The sequence below is a fragment of the Castor canadensis genome, chromosome 19 (assembly GCF_047511655.1).
Source record: "Castor canadensis chromosome 19, mCasCan1.hap1v2, whole genome shotgun sequence".
Classification (NCBI taxonomy): domain Eukaryota; kingdom Metazoa; phylum Chordata; class Mammalia; order Rodentia; family Castoridae; genus Castor; species Castor canadensis.
The window spans coordinates 21,770,605-21,785,231 of record NC_133404.1 but is presented as its reverse complement, the minus strand read 5'-3'; the positions used below and the strand labels follow the sequence as shown (position 1 = coordinate 21,785,231).

Below are 14,627 nucleotides of genomic sequence, written 5' to 3'. Positions count from 1 at the left end.
TTGTGGAATGTTTTTTTTTTTAAAATATATTATTATTAACTGATTCAATTTCCTTGTTTGTTATTGTTCTGTTCCAGTTTTATGTTTCTTCTTGGTTCAGTCTTCATAGGTTGTATATTCCTAGGAATTTATCTATTCTTTTTGATTATCCAGATTGTTGGTGTTTAGTTGTTTGTAATAGTCCTTTATGATTTATTTCTGTGATATCAGTTGTAATAGCTCCTCTTTCATTTCTGATTTTGAGTCTTATGTTTTTTACCTAACTAGTAAGTACTTGTTGATTTTTTTTCTATTCTTTATTGCATTTATTTCTGCTCTAGTCTTCATTATTTCCTTCCTTCTGTTAACTTTGGGCTTAGCTTGTCATTCTTTTTTCTAATTTTCCTTTATGTGTAACATTTGGTACTTTATTTGAGATTTTTAAAAAATTTTTTTCTTATTGGGGTTACTGGTGTTTGAACTCAAGGTCTAGTGCTTGCTGTGCAGATGCTCTAACACTTGAGCCATGCCTCCTTTCACTTTTATTATTTTTCAAATAGCTCAATTATACCTGTGCTGGCCTGTAATGAAAGTCTGTATTTATGCTTACCGTATAGCTGGTGTGACAGACACACACCAGCATGCCCATCATTTACTGGTTGAGATGGGGTCTCATGAACTTTTTGCCTGGGCTGGTCTTGAACTGCAATATTCCCTATCTCTGCCTCCCCAGTAGCAAGGATTACAGGTCTGAGCCATCGAGCATGGGCTTTTCTTCTTTTATTAATGTAGACATGTATTGCTATAAACTTCCCACTTAGAACTGCTTTTGCTGCATCCTATATGATTTAGTATGTGTGTTTTCATTTTCATTTGTCTCAAGATAGTTTCCAATTTCTCTTTTTCTTTATTTGTTGGTGATATTGGGGTTTGAAGTCAGGCTCTTGTACTTTCTAGGGAGGTGCTCTACCACTTGAGCCATCCCTACTCTCTACTTCCCCCTTCCCACTCCCCCCTTTTTGCTTTAGGCATTTTTTTCAAATAGGATCTTGTATTTATGGGAGATTCCATAAATGGCTGGCCTTGAACAGCAATTTCCCCAATCTCTGCCTCCCGAGTAGCTAGCACCCAGCTTGATTTAGTTTTTGACTCAATAGTTTTTCAAGAGTGTGTTGCTTATAGTCCGCATTTGTGTAACTTTCCCCATTTCCTTTTGTTGTTGACTTCTGGTTTTGTTCTACTGTGGTTAGAAAAGACACTGGTATAATTCAGTCCTGTTAAACTTGTTATGGCTTGTTTTGTGACCTGTCATGTAAACTGACTTGGAGAATGTTCTATTGGCTCTTGACAAGAATGTATTTTCTGCTACTGGATGGAATACTTTTTATATGTCTGTTAGGTCCACTTGCTTTATACTGTTGCTCAAGTATACTTTTTCTTTATTAATTTTCTTTCTAGATGATGTATCCTTTATTGAACATTGGGTGTTGAAGTCTCCTGCTACTGGTATATTGGTGTCTATTTCTCTTTTAGATCTGTCTGTGATCACTTTACAATATTTATAATAAAGTTTATGTAATATTTATCACTTTTTATATATAGGTACACTAATGAAGAGTACATGCATATTTATTTATATTACCATGTTTTAAATTTTTTATCATTATATAATAAAATCTTTTAGTCTCTTCTGACAGTTTTTTTTGAGAAGTATTAAATATTCTTTATTTTATATTATACATAAACTACACTAAAATGCCTTTCAATAAGCAAAAGGCAGCATTTTGAGTACAGGGAATGCTACTTAGGTTGATGGTAGTCAAGACCAAAAATAAAGACATTGCTTCCTTATCTTCAACATTGCCTATAACAGACAAATGATCACAAATTGAAACACAGGAGAGTCTTCCTTGGTTTTGAGATAGGGAAGGGAATTTCTAGAATTTAAGCAAGTTCATATTACCAGTTATGTAAATCTAAATATAAAACCAATCCTTATTAGGTTTTGATATGGCATTTCCCATCTGTGAAAAGTTGAACATTACTATTTATGTACAATCATATCTTTAGAAAGGGAAAACAGTGACAGGATTTACTTAACTGAAATTATTTTTTTTAAAGACCACATTCACTTAACTACAAACCAATTTTACTTAAATCAGTACTGTCTAACAAAAACATTCTGTTAGCCATTCATGATCTGAATTTTGGTGTTAATGAGATTAATTGATGGTAATACATAAAAAAGCCATGATACATTTCTGTTCTGTAAAAAGGCTGTGGTTATTACTCATTGGTAGTTTTTCTGAGATAAGCTATCAAGTGTGCCCTTTCTCCCTTCTTTTTAATGCCAGTGAAGATCATTTTTTTCCAGAGATGTACTTTTTGGGATTCTCCAAATACTCCATCAGGGTATCTTCTCCCCGGGTGATGTCTTTGTTCTTGTTGGCATCTGTATAAGAAAATCCAGTGGCTTGACCTGTCTTGAGCATCCAAAGAAACCATGGAAATTTGGCCCAGTCTTGTGCTTGTCTCCCTTTTCCTCTGTGTGGCATTGGACACACTTCTGAAGAAAAAATTTTCTTGCTTTTCCCAACATCACTCGTCTTTAATCTGCTCTTTTGTTACTATCACAATGAAGGAAACTGATCAGAAGACGGATGCTCCACTCTCTCTTTTGACAGCTTTGGGCTTAGTCTATTTTGTCTGATATAAATATGGCCATGCCTGCTCTGATGTGGTCACCATTTACTTACAATTTCTTCCCCCCACGTGATTTATGAGGCCCTGGTATGTGCATTTACCTTCCTCCATGAAGTCTGTTGTGCATAGTAAGCACTCATACAGAAAAATAGAGCAGTAGAAAGAAAGGGCTCATCACCCATGGAGAATGTACACTCCCAATTCTGAAATTCTAAGGTCATGTTAGAAGAAAAGATGTTGATATACTTTTCTGATTAATTTCACAAATTAAAAAATTTGTACAGTTAAGTGAATTTGAATTAGGCAATAGAAAAAGGTGTATACTTATTCTACTTTATAATAGAAACACAAATTCTCTTTTGTCTTTTTTGTTGATAAATTTGGTTGTGACCTAGAGGCGTGAAGACATGGTTTCCCTACCCATGTTAAACCTTCTTGGTGACCTTGGAGTTCTGAATAAAGGGAAAATCCCAACAGAAGGAGATCTCATCTCACATCTGCAACTCCTTAAGACCTCTGTGGACACATGTGATTCCCCAGCAGTCCCTCAGGGTCTCTGCTCATCCTGGCAGTGTCATCCCGTGTCACTGTAAAATAAAAACATTAAAAAACTTTGTTTTGAAGATTAGCAAAGATTTATTTATCAAAGCAGGGAGAAATAGAAAGGGAGAAAGGAGCACCCCCTGACATGCAGGGGGTGGGAGCAGAGAGGTTCCTAAAAATAAAAGCTTTTGCATCGTGAATGTAGCTTTCTCTTGGGAACCTGGGAAGTGCTTATCTATGTAAGAAGTTGGATGATTCAGAGAAAAGATTACATACTGGCTCAACCTTCAAGACGAAAATAGCTTTCTTTGAGAGTTTCAGAGCACTGGGAATTTTTAGTTGTTAAAATAATACAATTGTCCAATTGGTCTTTGGAATGTATGAAGGCTTTGAAAGTGGGAGGGTGTTGAGTAAGGCCCCTAAATCACTCTCAAATCTCTGCTCTGATGAAGGGTGTGAGGTTGAGCTTTCTCACACAGAGACTGCCAGAACTGAAGCATGCCTTACTCCCCTCCAGAGGAATATGTTCAAAGTTCCTCTTGTTTCCTAATCTGGACGGGATGTTGTCCTGGTGTACACTGGGGTTGTCACATATGTGATATACCAGCTGTCCCAATCCCAAACTGTAACAGAGCATAATGCTATGAAAATAAATGTGGACCATGTGGCAGTCTGCCCAAGGGGCTCCCTAGCATCACGCCCAGCTGTTGCCATGGTATGAATCCCAGAACTGACCTGGAGTAGAGGTAACCTACCTTCTCCTTCCCTCAGGAATGATGAAAACCCACATGATTTAGAAATCAAGACAGTGGTTCATGCATTCTCAGTTGCTTCTGAGGTGTTCATATAAGTTGCTGAGGCTGGGGCTGAGGGTGTAGCTCAGTGGTAGAGTGTGTATTCAGCATGCAAGAGGCCTGGGTTCAATGCCCAATACACACACACACATACACACATACCACACACACACACACACACACACACACACATACAGTTGTGAATGCTAATATTTCTCTGAAAAATTATTAGTAGTTATGTAGACATCATAGGAGTCAATACAGCCTATTGTCTACACTGATATACACCTCAGAGGCACTTCGCTGGGTTGAGATGGATGGTGCTTGTCCTCTTTCTCCTGCCCTCACACCTCCCTGATAGGTCTTTCCCTTTGGGTTCCCTAATCCCATTTATTCTGGGTCTTATCACGGATTTGCAAAGAAAAATTCCTGCAAGAAATACAGTTTGGCAGTAACTCTCAGTAATGAGGTAGAGAACTGACTTCAATTCATTGCGTTAGATAGTGTGTCTTGACTGCAGTCACACAGAGAGGGTAGCATAAGTGCTACCTGCAGGATAGTGGCAGTGCTCTGTCATCACTACCCAGGGAGGGCAATAGTCTGGGCAGTCTGGTGGCACCTGTGGATAGCAGCTGCCAGTCATCAGCATCCCAGGCCCTAGACCTTGAAGTCGTCCTCTCCTAAACCTTAAGGTTGTCCTCTCCTAAACCTTAGGAGGACTGGACTCAGTAGAAGGACTCTGATGGGAGGGACACAATTCAAAGGCTCAGAGGCATTTGTGATATTGTTAGTGACACCATGCCAGGATAAACTGGGATTTTTCTTTGCTATCTCAGGAAGGCAAAATTTGCAGAGGCAGGGAGTGCGTTGAGGGCAACAGTGCCACCTACTGGTTCCAAGCCTATGCCGCTAGTGACAGGATTTGTGAAGTCATACCTTGTCTTCAGGGGAATTGAGAGGATATAGTCACGTTTTGCCTTTAGCTGGTTACAGAATTCCCTCTGGGGAAAACACTAGACAAAAATGACTTCACCTGCAAAATATTGTCTTGCTTTTCATTTGAATTCCTTTCTTGGGCTTTAAATAAAAATGTAATCTTTATCAAAATATTTAGTCTTATTTTGCATATGTTCCTGAGAAGTGTCTTACTTCCCTATTAAAAGATGAAAGCAGCTGTGTTTCTCAAATGAAATTATCCTTCCTTTGCTTACGGCTGAGATGGTAGCCATTGTCAAACCCATTTTTCTGTTTTTATTGGGAAAAAAAATTCTCATAAAGAATAATCCCTTCTTCCAAATTTGCACTTTCATAGCTTTTAAGAAATGAACAGCAAGGTGCCAGGTGGCTCACACCTGTAATCCTAGCTATTCAGGAGGCAGAGATCAGAATGACTGTGGTTTGAAGCCATCCCAGGCAAATATACAAAACACAAAAAAGGACTAGCACAGTGGCTCAAGTGGTAGAATGCCTGCCTAGCAAGCTTGAGGCCCTGAATTCAAACCCAGTACAACCAAAAAAAAAAAAAAAAGAAAGAAAGAAATGAACATGGAATATGTCTAAATCTAACAGTCATCAAATACCTGATGGGTTTCCTTAGAATTTGGGGCGGGGGGCACATGGTGGCATGGAGGGAGAGGCGAGGGTGCCCCTCTAGAGACCAGGTATTACACAGAGAGGGAGGGAGATGGCTGACGGTTAAGTGAGACCTGAGTTTTCCCAGCGGGGACTTATTTCCTTAGGTCACAGGAGACACAATACACACCCAGCCCACTGTGTGCTCGTCCTCACTGCCACATTTTTCTGCCACTTAATTCATAACAAGAGTTCTAATGTTGATGTGGAAAATGAATTAAATTTCATGTAATGTCTTTGGTAGGCCAGGCATAAAGATTTTCTAATACAATTTATTTTTGATAACCTCACACCCTTTGCCAAAGAAATAACCTCTGAAGCCAACATTAGTAGTGAATTTAGAAAAGGAAAAAGGGATCTATTCTAGCTCTGGGAATTCTGGGAGAATCCAAGAAAGAATCCAGAGAGCTTGATGTTCTGATGAAATGACTGTTTTTACAGCTTCCTAAAGAACATCTCTGGCATCCTAAATGTGCAACTCATGTGTGTCGTGATCTTATTTCCCTTCATACCTGTGCCTTTCCTAAGGAAAATTTGTCGTCATAAAAACAAACTGACTTTGATATCTTCCAGTAAGAATAATACAATGTTCTGTGCTAGCATGAGAAGCTGTCATGGAGACTTTTGTCTCCTCTGCGGTCTAACAGAGCTGTCAAAAAAAAAAGATTAGCTGTGGGAACTGATTTTGACAAGGAAGAACAATTATGTGGCTATTTAAAAATAAAATTAATGATACACAAGGTTGCATTGTAATCCTTTGTGCCAAAAAAAGAAAAAACCCACCTGATTTTTCTGTTCAGTTTATATTTGACGTACTAAAGCATTATGGTACCAAGATATATGTATTTAACAAGGTGAAGTTATGAAATGTATCCCAGTGACAAATACTGAGAGTTTTATAAAGATTGAGAACAATATGCCAAATCAGCATGGATCAATACCATTTAGCAATCCAAAGATAGAAATGTCCAGCCTTTGTCTTGCAAAGAGTTTTAAGGAGCCTCAATAGCTCATGTTTCATTTTTATTCAAGGTAATAAAATTCTATTCATTTGAAGTGGTTTGGATTGTTCAAAGGGCAGACAGATCCATCCTGATGCCTCTGGTCACCCCACTTTACCTGGCCAGCACCATTCCCAAGCTGGCAACACTGCATAGCCTTGAGTGAGGTCCTTTAGGTACCTCCCAAGTATATTTGAGCAGTATCTTTATATTAATAAAGGTCTGGCCTCCACTCGCATGTACTATTTCTAAGTGTCTACAAATCTTATCAAGAGTAATACAATACAAAATAATTCAAAAGTATCACTGAGTTAATAGTGTTTTCTGTTTTTCTTTCTTTGTGCATCCTTTTAAAGATACTAAAAGCACATCTCTAGGGTTGGGGGTTGGAGGGATCTCTCAGTAGTGAGTGATTGCTTGGCATGTCAGAGATCCTGGGTTCCGTCTCCAGGACCTAAATGGATAAATAATTACAATCCTATTTGTTCTAAAATCTGGAACATTTGCCTAGAAATGCCCTAGCTGCTTTTTTTGGTGGACTAGGTTTGAACTCAGGGCTTTGTGCTTGTAAAGCAGGCACTCTACCTCTTGAGCTACACCTCCAGTCCACTTTTCTCTGATTATTTTGGAGATGGTGTTCTCATGAACTATTAGCCTGGATTGGCCCTGGACCTTGATCCTCCTGATCTTAGCCTCCCAAGTATTTAGGATTACAGGCATGAGCCACAGGAGCCACGCTGTGCTAGCTTCTTATTTTAAACACATACTCTATGGAAAACAGGACTTCTGAAATAATTTCTCTACTTCATTAGTCACGTGGCACTTTTTCTAGTGATTCTACAACAAATTATTACATTCGTGGCATTTGATTCCTGATGGAGAATAACAGAGTTCAGTGGGGATGGTGGCACACCTGTGTGATTTGAATGTAACCAGAGCCTCCAGGTGGCATGGGAAGGGCCTGAGCATCTTTGGAATCCAGGTGTGTTGCCTCACATTATTGGGGTATTCATGGTTTCCATCTCCTGTTTCTTGAGAAGGGCTTTGGCAAAGGCTCTTAGTTGGTCAACTCTAGGGATGGGAGGAGATTAGTGTGTATCTGAATGGCTGTTGAACTGTCCTCATCTGGAAGGGGGTTGAGAGCCAGGCAGAAAGTCTAACACCTCCCACCTGGAGAGGACCAGAGCGACATCACATGTGTGGTTCTGCTAGCCTTTTGGATCTCATAATCTCTGGATGACAGCAGTGTTTGCCCAAGTGCCACACTTTTTTGTTTTGTGTTTTTCCCCCTGGTGCTGGGGATGGAACCCAGGACCTGTCCATGCTAGGCAAGTGCTCTACCACTGAGCCACACCCTCAGCCCTGACACGTTTTTGTAACAGGTCTCAGAATGGGAGGTTCTCTTGGGGATGTGAGTTGGCTGTTGTCTCCCAAACAGGTCAGGTGGGTGCTTGAAGAAACCTGGTCACTAAGAGAATCCTTGAAGGATGGCAAGCTGCAAACCAGAAAGTTGGAAAGAAGGAAAGGCTGCGGGGTGTTCTCTCCTAGCACCTGTTCAGGAGCCTCTGAGTGGGTGCTGGATGGGGGAGGCCAGCCTCCCCATCTGCCTCCACCACTTGTCCCCACCAGCCTCCAGAGAAGCAGCTTCCCAGGTACTCTGATCCACTTTCCACTTTTGTTTGGAGTCAGGCTATTTTGGCAGAGCCGGCCTTTTTTGGGGGTGGGTGTGTGGGGAGGGGGGCGGGGAGAAGAGAAGGGGGCGGGAGGGCAAGTGGCAATCTGATAGATCGCATCACTTAAAAATCCCAAACACTGTTATTTTTGTGATTGTATAGCCACATTTTCAGGATTTACCCCGAAACGTTTTCATGTTGAAAGTTGCAGAGTCCATTAAAATTTTACATCTAATAGAGGTCCATCCGCTGAGACAATTGTTCTGACCGCTTCCTTCTGATTCAAAGAGAGTACGTCCAAATTCTCTTGCTGCGGTTTGGTTTTCAACCCCGGGCTCTCAGCTTATGAGGGAAGTCTGGCACACTTCCTTGCTTTTGCCTGGGAGTCTGATGGGACTGTGGTCTCCTGGGGGAGGCTCCTGAAGTCCTCCTGCTAGGACTGGGGTGGGAGAAAGGGGCAGAGGGTAAAATCCAAGCCAGCCACCGGGCAGTGTGAGCGTGACTGGGGCGTGGCCAATGCAGAAGATTAAAACCAGTGCCAATCACAGAGCTGTGTGGGCGGGACAGGGGCGTGGTCGATGTGGAGGGTAAAAAAATCAGTCGCGTGGTGGGCGTGGCCGGGGCGTGGCCAGTGCAGAAGGGACAATCAAAGACAGCCACAAGACAGCATGGGCGGGGCGCAGCCTGGGCGAAAGCAAACACAGCTGTTTGCTGTCACCTGTCCCTAAACCTGACCTTCCTCCCACTTCCCAGGATGAGTTATTCTAACTAAGCCTTTATTCTCTCCCCAATTCCACCCACTACCTGTGTTCTCAGCATCTTTAGACAAAGTAGAGACAATGAGTGACTCTGACCCCCTTTTTACAGCAAAATAACACTGTGGACACGACCCACAACCTGCATTGCTGGTCTTTGAATTCCTCTCTGGTGCTGCTCTCATGGGGAAGGAGGGGAGCCAAGTGGAGAAGAACAGCGTGAAAGATATCTAGAAGCTGTCTCAGGGAGGCACAGCTCCAGAACTGCTTTGGCTGTGAAGCTCAAATTCAGGGTTGATGAGGTAGTACTCATAGGTAGGGGTTTTAAGAGGTGATTAGAGCCGGTGGCTCATGCCAATAATTCTAGCTACTCAGGAAGCAGAGATCAGGAAGATCGCAGTTCAAAGCCAGCCCAGGCAAATAGTTCTGCGAGACCCTATCTAGAAAAAAACCCATCACACACATACAAAAAAAGAGCTGGTGAGTTCAAACCCCTGTATCACCCCCCCCCCCACACACACACAAAATAAGTGATTAGGCCAGGACAGCACCCACCTCTAATTGTGGATGGAATGAGGCTTCACACAGTGTCCAACTCTCTCACCTTTCTGCCTTTAACCACGTGAGGACGTAGTTTCCTTTCCCTCCCCTCTCTCTTCCTTCTGGTGATAGTATCTATAATGTCACATTCCCAGAAACATGGCCCACAAAGTTCTGAGAGGAAGAAGGGTCAAGGCTGCAGCTGGGATGAACACATTTGATGAGTGACTATGACAGAACTGGAGTCAGAATTGTTAAGCCTAGAGATCTGAGTATCTTTTGGAAAAGATGTGGGCAGAGGTCCCAGGTGCGGGAGGTTTGTGGTCCCCCCACAGCAGGACTCACCAATGCATCAATGACAGTCCTGCTGTATGCCAGCCCTTCCCCAACCATTTTGTACACTTCAAATCAGTCTTAGGGGAGCAACACTAACCATTTTATTGACTTTCACGAACTCCCTAGGCTTTGACAGCTGAGCAGAAGCTGCACTTGGACTCCTTGCGTGGGCTGGCACTCCCAGAAGTTACAGACTTGGCGATTCTCCTTTAATTACATCCTCACGTCACTACGTTAAATCCCAGATGCTTCGTGTCATGTTGCTGCCAAGCTGCCTGCCAGAGAACGTGACCTGGGCCTTGCTTTGTAGTTTTTGGGCTGTAACATCAAGAGTTTTAAAAGAAAAAAAGACAGGTAAAAATGGTTAACAAAACTCTTCAACCATTCATGTTGCATGTTCTAGACACTTGCCAGGGTCAGCAGCAGCTTTGTCATCAGCTCTGGAACTCCATAATATAGAACTCCAGAGTAGAATGGGAGTCACTAGGGCTAGGAAAGAGTAGGAGAAAGCGGGGACAGTGGGAGGGAGGGTGACAAGTACCAAAACCCAGCTAGAAGAGAGCAACTTTAGTCTGCAATTATTTATGCTTTTCCTAATAACTAGAGGAGAAGTCACCAAGGTTCCCTATGCATATAAATGGTGATATTTGATGAGATGGAAATGCTAATTACCCTGATTTGATCTCCATACGTTGTATACATATATCGAATTACAATACTGTACCCCATAAATAAGTTCAGATATAATGTATCAATTAAAAAATAAAAGGGGGAATGGGGGCATAACTCATACATTCAAGGCGTTCAGTTCAATTCCCAGTACTGCAATAGTAATAATAATAGCAATAATAATAAAGTAATAGTGGTTGGAGGTATGGAGGTATCCTCACAAATGTGAAGCCCAGAGTTCAAACCCCAGTACCACCAAAATAAAATAAATAAATAAAATTAATTTAATCCCACTTCAGGTCCTGAAACAGAAGGGGCATTTCACACACACACACATACACAGACCATTTTGTGCTCACCTGGTAAACACGGGATTTCAGGGGCAGAGACAGTGCAAGATTCTAAGTGTTTTAGGAGGTCAAGGTACTGAATCTTCAGGGGAATAAATAGGTGCTGTCTATCCCCATGTACAAAGGAAGCCTGAAGCAAGGACCCATGGAGGAGGAGTGGGGATGCTCTAGGGCCCTGGCCTCTATCTCCATCTGGCGCCAGAGCATGGAGCCTTCACACTATCCTCCAGGCCCAGCCTTTTTGGTGCCAACACCTGATTAGTGAAAGATCCCATAGGTTTCCAAATGCCATTTGTGGGGAGTGTTTAGTTTAATGAGCTGTGAAATTCCACACACCCTATTATGGTAATTCCTACCAGTAGAAGATGGTGGTGATGATAACTTTAATGACATTTCCCAAACTTTTAGTTTTCCATCTCTGAATGGAATCAGGTCTTGGACATTTTGGCAGTACCTTGCTTCAGAAATGCCAGGAGCTCTGACTTGGTTTTGGTATCATTTCTTGCCTTTTTGGTGGAGAAGTGATCCTGCAAAGCACTGGATGTAGTGTTGCCAAACCTAAAAATCCACTGCTCACTTCCCTCTTTGCAGAGTGACATGGAAGTCATAGACAAGCTCCATTCTGAGGGTGGGTACACAGTTTCAGAAAGAGGTAAAAAATGCTTTCCTCTCCTTAAACTCAAGTCCAGTACTGTCTTTTTTCTATGGGGATGGAAAAGGGTGTGTCATTAGCTGTGTTTGTGTCAGGGATGACTGGAGAAGTTCACTTAGAGGCACTAAATTTAGGCTCTATTTCTCAAACTTATCCTTCATATTGGTTATATGGAGTTTTCATTTCTAAAGCTATTAGTAATATGTGTTTTATTACCAGAGTAGTAAGTAGAAAGATTTTTTAGTTCTGTCCTTCCAGCTGTGGGTGTGGTCCATTTGTGTTTCTGGAATCAATATTGTCTCAAGTAGCATTGAAGTTGAAGGAAAGAAAAGCAAAGACTAGAAAAACATCAGTCCACCATACAGTAGGTTTGTGGGCTGCCTCGACAAAATACCACAGACTGGGACATTTAAACACTAGAAATTCATTATCTCACTGTTCTGGAGCCTGAGGGGGCAAAGATCAAGGTGCCAACAGGGTTGGTTTCTTCAGAGGCGTCCCTCATTGGCTTGCAAGTGGCTGTCTTTTCCCTGTGTCATTACATGATCTTTATCTATGTGTAACTGTGTCCTAATCTTCTCTTCTTATAAGGACATCAGTTATGTTGGATCAGGGCCTATCAATATGACTTTATTGTAATTTATCTCTTTAAAGATCCAATCTCCAAATTCCATCACATTCTGAGGTTCTGGAAAATATTAGCATATGAATTTTGAGGGAACACAATTCAACTGATATGTCATATCATGTACTTTTGTGAAACTTTCACTTCAAATATAGTAGTCCTTCTCCCTTAGTTTCAGTTTTACTTTATACTAAGGTTGACTTCAGTTACTTGACGCCAACCATGGTCCAAGAATATTAAAAAGAATTCCAGAATAAACAATTGATAAGTTTTAAATTGCAGGGCATTTTGAGTACCATGATGAAATTTTGTGCTGTCTTGATCTGTTCCACCCAGTTCAATTTATCTATACTGTATAAGCTATCCACTCATTTGTCATTTAGCACTTGTCTCAGTTATCATATTAGCACATGAAGAGGGTAAGTACAAAAAAGATATTGGGAGAGGCAGAGAGGGAAAGAGAGAGAGAGATTCATGTAATTTTTATTATAGTAAATTGTTATAATTGCTGTACTTTGCTATTGTTCTTAATCTCTTAATTGTGCTTAATTTATAACCTAAACTTTATTGTAGGTATGTATATGTAGGAAAAACAGTATAATAAGGTTTAGTACTGCTCATGCTTTCAGGTATCCACTGTGGATCTTGAAACATACCCCAACAGATGAAGGGGCAACATTTTTTGTGTGTGTACATGTGTGTGTGTGTGTATATATCTTGGGTTGTAAAGAACATTACCCTAGTGTGTAAATCTTGGTCAAAAATGTTTGAGAAATACAGGTTCAACTTGATGAGAGGGTACCCTGGCTGACCCTCCTTCACACTGGGATGGAGGAGAAATCTGAAGATCTTGAAGCCAGCTGGGAAGGGAATGAATTGAGTAGGAGATGGACTGTTCTTGCAGCTCTCACACTCCCTTCATTTTGTTATTGTTTGTTCTCCTTTGGTTTTGAGAACCATTCAGGTTGTTGGTAGGTTCTGAGGGGTTTTAGGATTGAGGTCTCATTTTCTACTAGTCACCAGGCTTGATGCTCTCAGCCACTGTGGGATACTCTCAGGTCCTTGGTGTGTAGCCTCTTCATCTTAGCAACTCATAACCTCCATCTCCCAAATCTCATATTTCCTTTCAACTTTCCCTCCTGCCACCAGCTAGAGAAAACTATCTGCTTTTGAGGGCACATGTGATCAGACTAAGCCTACCTAGTCAATCTCCCTTTGGATAAGCTCAAAGTCAACTAATCTAATTACTTCTGCAATATCCCTTTTGCAGGTACCATAACATCATCCTGGGTGTGGTATTTCGTCATATTTACTGCCCCAGGAATTAGAGGAGGAAGTCCTGAGGCATTCTAAATTCTCCATGTACAGACTCAGACCTTACAACGTGACTATGGACTTACATGTGGTCACTGTAGCTACAAACTGTTGGTATCTAGAGGAGAAGATTCCACCACAGGCTTTGGCACTTTTTTTGTTTTCTTTTGCTTCCTTAGGATATTAGCTGAGATTTGTCTATACTTGGAAAACTTATTTCAGTGGCATTTTTACTTTTTTCTTCCTGACAGATGCTCCAGACTGTGTTCTGTGAATTTTGTCTGAACTAGGTTTGCTTTCCTGCTGAACTCTTGGCTGGTGAGTTAAATAAAGCCTTCATTCTACATTTATATAGAGTCATGTGTTTGCTTTGTGACCAGGGTCACAGCCACAGTCCTGTGCTTGGAGCTTCTGAAACTTTCTAGTCCTTCTTTTTCTTACCAGAAGTCTCTGCCTCTGAGAGCACTTGTGGTTCTACTCTTTGAATAAAATAGTGTGCACACTCACCTTGTGCATAATTTTTAATCATTTCATACTTGTGTGGTGACTGACATTTCAAAATGGAACTTAGTGGGAAGCATTCTGCCATGTGGGTTTTTTTGGAGCAGGGAGTGATTGAAAAGATGGACAATCAGAAAACAAACAAACAAACAAAAAAACCAATTACACAGTCGTGACTGCTGCTTTCCCCTCTGAGCTAAACCAGAGGTAGAGGGGCAAAAGAAGTTGGGCACGGGCCTGAATTTAACAAATAAGGAAACATATATCATTTGGCAAACTGCTCTGAGAAGAAGCTAGCCTTATTTATTTAAATGATAGCAGAGCTGAATTCCTGAGCATCTGGCCTGGCAGCAGTATGGCGCCCAGCACCCACCTGGCCTCTGTCGGGTTTAATGTTCTCTAATATCATCTTGAAATTCTTAGTAAAATTTGAATGAGTCTCTGCATTTTTATTTAGTACTAGGCCCTACAGAGCTTATAGCCAGAGATGCCTGTTAGCTATTTCTCGCACAGTTGAATCTGGTTTGAGGTATTCTCGCCATGTGACAACTAAGTACTAA

At 41.3% G+C, this 14,627-nt stretch overlaps 1 long non-coding RNA gene and 1 pseudogene across 1 annotated transcript in view; one reads left to right on the top strand and one right to left on the bottom strand.

The window, feature by feature from the left end:
* Positions 1-14,277, top strand: part of LOC141419241 (uncharacterized) — a 46,686-nt gene extending 32,409 nt beyond the window's left edge. Inside the window, exons 2-4 of the long non-coding RNA XR_012443993.1 lie at positions 8,091-8,304; positions 10,083-10,310; positions 13,818-14,277. This is a non-coding gene — a long non-coding RNA (uncharacterized lncRNA). The remainder of the gene's footprint in view (positions 1-8,090; positions 8,305-10,082; positions 10,311-13,817) is intronic.
* LOC109691344 (cytochrome c, somatic pseudogene) lies at positions 2,158-2,578 on the bottom strand (annotated as a pseudogene).
* Positions 14,278-14,627: the final 350 nt, after the last annotated feature.